General features: G+C 43.4%; 1 long non-coding RNA gene across 1 annotated transcript; it reads right to left on the reverse strand.

Moving 5' to 3' along the window:
• Positions 1-2,663: 2,663 nt before the first annotated feature.
• On the reverse strand, positions 2,664-5,094 carry LOC138956672 (uncharacterized). Its single transcript, XR_011452748.1, has 2 exons — positions 4,807-5,094; positions 2,664-3,834 (listed from the first exon to the last, which is right to left on the reverse strand). It is a non-coding gene; the product is annotated as an uncharacterized lncRNA (long non-coding RNA).

Genomic DNA, 5,094 nt, shown 5'->3' on the forward strand with positions numbered 1-5,094 from the left:
GGCAAAGAGAGAGAGAGGGAGTGTTATTTCTATGGTGTTTGAGATTTACATGAATTCTCGATCAAAAATCCATGTCCCACCCAACATTACCAAGAGCGGGCTGGACTGCCGTGCAATTGTAGTGTACATGTGCTCTTTTGTGTGTTGCATTCAAGGCGGGGCTAAAAACGTGTTTCTTCTGAACGACTGGGAGTAATGGAGGAGCAGGGGGGGGGGGGGGGGGTGATGAGAGGTAGAGAACTGAGAGGCCTCAATGAGGAGCAGGGGGGTGGGGGTGATGAGAGGTAGAGAACTGAGAGGCCTCAATGAGGAGCAGGGGGGGGGGGGGGTGATGAGAGGTAGAGAACTGAGAGGCCTCAATGAGGAGCAGGGGGGGGGGGGGGGTGATGAGAGGTAGAGAACTGAGAGGCCTCAATGAGGAGCAGGGGGGGGGGGTGATGAGAGGGAGAGAACTGAGAGGCCTCAATGAGGAGCAGGGGGGGGGTGATGAGAGGGAGAGAACTGAGAGGCCTCAATGAGGAGCAGGGGGGGGGGGGTGATGAGAGGGAGAGAACTGAGAGGCCTCAATGAGGAGCAGGGGGGGGGGGGGGTGATGAGAGGGAGAGAACTGAGAGGCCTCAATGAGGAGCAGGGGGGGGGGGGGTGATGAGAGGGAGAGAACTGAGAGGCCTCAATGAGGAGCAGGGGGGGGGGGGTGATGAGAGGGAGAGAACTGAGAGGCCTCAATGAGGAGCAGGGGGGGGGTGATGAGAGGTAGAGAACTGAGAGGCCTCAATGAGGAGCAGGGGGGGGGGGGGTGATGAGAGGGAGAGAACTGAGAGGCCTCAATGAGCCAAAAATCAGTAACGTAAACAAAAACATACGCACACGTATACAAAACAGGACACACAAACGTAGACGAAATACTTGAAAAAAATCAAAGCATGCGCACACACGCGAGGACACACACAATAACTCATTGATACACATATTGACACACAATAACTCATTGATACACATACTGACACACAATAACTCATTGATACACATACTGACACACACTAACTCATTGATACACATACTGACACACAATAACTCATTCATACACATACTGACACACAATAACTCATTCATACACATACTGACACACAATAACTCATTGATACACATACTGACACACAATAACTCATTCATACACATACTGACACACAATAACTCATTGATACACATACTGACACACAATAACTCATTGATACACATACTGACACACAATAACTCATTGATACACATACTGACACACAATAACTCATTGGTGCACATACTGACACACAATAACTCATTGATACACATACTGACACACAATAACTCATTGATACACATACTGACACACAATAACTCATTGATACACATACTGACACACAATAACTCATTGATACACATACTGACACACAATAACTCATTGGTACACATACTGACACGCAGACACAAGCATCCAAGAACGCACGCACACATGCGAACACACTCACACACACACACCCCGCACACACACACACACACACACACACACACACACACACACACACACACACACACACACACACACACACACGCACACATGCACACAATTAATCAAATTCCTCAGGGGTGTCTTGTATTTTAGTGACTTTTGACTATTGTAGGGTGGAAGTTCAACAAGAATCTATTATTTGTATTATTACTTAAGCGTATACATTATAAAGGATACCACCACCATCATTACCCCCCCCTCTCTCTCTCTCTCTCTCTCTCTCTCTCTCTCTCTCTCTCTCTCTCTCTCTCTCTCTCTCTCTCTCTCTTTTTATCAGTATTGTACTCTGCATGTTATGTTATGCTCTGGCCTTACTTGTAGGCGAACGGTATGTTATATGTCCGTCTGTCGGTTATGTCCGAATGTTGTATATGGGTCATTCTCCAAAGCTGCGCACCGCCGATACCACTTCTAAAAATAGATGCAATGTGAACAAAGTTTAAAACTTTTTCCAAATTCTGTGTGTGCAGACTATAGAAGAATATTGTAAGAGACAATATTTAACTATTTTTGTTTCAAAATGTTGGTCTGTGTTTACTTTTACGATCATATAGTTTTAATTGTTGCAGCATTAATGTCGTTATTGTTAATTGTGACGTGCACGTGTAGGTATCATTATATTTGTTAAAAGTGTTTGCAGGGTTAATGTCGTTTATTTTTAATTGTCACGAGCATGTGTTGTATCGTATGGTTTAAAAAAAACCTGTTTTTGCTGGGTTAATGTCGTTATTTTTACGTGTGACGAGCATGAGTCGGTATCGTACACGTTTAATCGTTGTAGGAGGAGGCCTGGTGTGCATCGTGATGCGAGAAGAGTTCCTGGAGCATGTGCAGGAGTACCGCGACAACCTGGAGCCTGTCATCACAGACTTAGAGTCACGTGGAATATGGTGTCTGGCTTCAAAAACAGTCGTGCCCAATTATTTTCTTGATAAAAACGGCGTCGTGTTCAATTTTGTGAAATGCCAAAGGAACTAAACTCAAGACCACAATTAAACCCAAACAAGACTTGTAACTCCCCTAAGTTTTGGGAGAGGTATAGGAATACCTTTTAACGTACAAAACACTCAGACACAGTCAACCACTCTTACTCTAATCACTGACTCCACAACCAGGCAACATTCAAACCAAAGTTTATTATTTACACACACGACAACACCGCATTCACATTCACATCCAATCACAATCGCTCAAAATCAAAGATAGATGAAGAAGGAAGAATTATCTTAAAGTTTAACAAAACAAAATGGCTATGAGAATTTATAACTTGATACTAAAAGAACTGTAAATATCCCTAACTATTACCACCTATCACCTTAATTCCCTGATCCCGAAAAATCAAGAAGTCTCTTTATAAATCTATCTCAACTCAAAATCCGCTTATCTTCACCTACAGTAATCAATTAACCCCGTTATTTATTAACTAACTATTATTTCTAACTTACATTTACACTAATACCTCGTGATAGGGACTACCAACGTTTCTGCTACACTGCCTTCAACCTTGATGCAAAAGATCAACGCCAAACGCAGCTACACATGAAACCAGTAGGCCCAGCCACCATTAATACTAATTAACTTAACTTTAAATAACAAAACCCTCAATTCTCTTCCACTTATTTCAACACAATAAATGGTACGAACATTAATTCATCAATAACACATTCACATTAATCCACCACGTAACAACCTTACTTCATAACAACAAATTACCATATCACTACATACTTTTCTCTTCGTGCGTAATGATCACGACGTTTCACAACCAAGTCCAGTTCACATCTCGCCGATCCACAAAATCAACGTCGCTCAAAGAAAACAATAAAGACACTCCAGATTAGTCCCGTTGAAATGTAAATAACCAGGCCTGGTACTAAGTTAATAACATAATATTTAATTAATAGTCAATTTCTACCTAGTTTCCTCTAACACTTGCAAAATCTCTATGTCTTTAATGTGTTTAAACTCACTTATAGGTCACAATGCTTATTGAAGCCACAGCTGCATAACTCAAGGCACACAGATGCCATAATATATTCTTGTGCACAGACTGCTCGTGGCAATAGAATGCCAGCACCTTCCACCACTTTACCCACTGACGGTGGGCCACCTCACCTCCACAGCTCACACTTGCGACACACCGGTGGTCAAACACCCCACCAACTAACACGCCTTCCTCCCGGGTATAGAGCCGGAAGCTTCTTGCACCCGGAAACTCATGCTGTCCCCTGTGTCGTTCGTCTCTCCTGGCTTGGACTCTCCCACAGCCCCGCTTCTATGCTTGAACGCTGTCGTAGGAACAAAAGCCAAGTATAACTACTTGTTCCTCCAACAATACTTAATTATCTCCCCTTATCCACCAAGTCCATAAATTGACTCTAACAACAATATTTCCCTCGTTTGACTTCCCATAATTTCCATAATTACCTACTTAATTAACCACCCTGGCCATCTCATCAAAGTTACTATTTAACTTTAACCAACATCATTATCAAAATACCAGAGTCCCAACATGACCAATTATGTAATAATTCTTACACTTTCCACTCACTTAAATACCTAATTACAGCCTTTACTTTTATACAATTGTAAATACACCATCATCAATATAAATGTTCAAAGTATTTACAACTCCCATTTCACCAAATCAAAACAACATGGCTGCCCCCATAATAAACAATTCCTATTCCATTATTTGACCCAACCATTTACAAGCAGCCCCTTCACAACAACGCCACTTCCCTCACCCCTTATGAATTTAAGTCATATTACATAGTGGCACCTCGTTCTTCCCTCTTTCTCTACCCGTGCTGACGTCACATATTTACAACCAACCCCCCCGTCTTCTGTCTTGACGGTGAACTCCCGTTTACACCTCCCGTACCTCGTGTTCACTTTTCCGTACTTGCACCTACTACACGACTCATTCTCTGGAGTTAACGCTCTCTACCTTAAATTCACCCTCCATAAAATAAATCCTTCCCACACATGAGTTCACTCGCAGTAACTGCTGACACCTCTTTTCTTCTTTCCACCAGCCAACTCGCTCTCCACCCTTCTTGCACAATAAAAAACTGCCACCCCCTTTCCCTCGTTTCCCATTCCCCCTCTCCCCTTTCTACCCCCGACACCCAACACATAAAATAACACCAACCAAGGAAACTAAAAAACTAAACCTCTCTCATACACAAACACTACCGAACCAACAAATTTTGACCCTGAGCACGGAAGGAGAGAAAAACTACAGAATTTCAACACACCTTGCCGTTCGAGGATTGACCACCCGTAGAACCCTTGAAGCCACACCAAGACAGCTGGAACACAACTTGTCTCCGGGGTTGTATAAAACAACAACACGCCGGTCGGCCGGATAGAGCATTCACATCAACCATCCGTTCTCTTCACCGTTTTACACAGCAGTGACCTTCGAGCCTGTGACTCGTTCACGCACCACGCAACCCCACGTGCGTGAATACACTCCCGCGATTGGCTGTCCATATCCACGGACACACACCGAGTCACTGTATAGGCACCCATCTGAGCCAAAA

The sequence above is a fragment of the Littorina saxatilis genome, unplaced genomic scaffold, assembly GCF_037325665.1.
Source record: "Littorina saxatilis isolate snail1 unplaced genomic scaffold, US_GU_Lsax_2.0 scaffold_1728, whole genome shotgun sequence".
In the NCBI taxonomy this organism is placed as follows: domain Eukaryota; kingdom Metazoa; phylum Mollusca; class Gastropoda; order Littorinimorpha; family Littorinidae; genus Littorina; species Littorina saxatilis.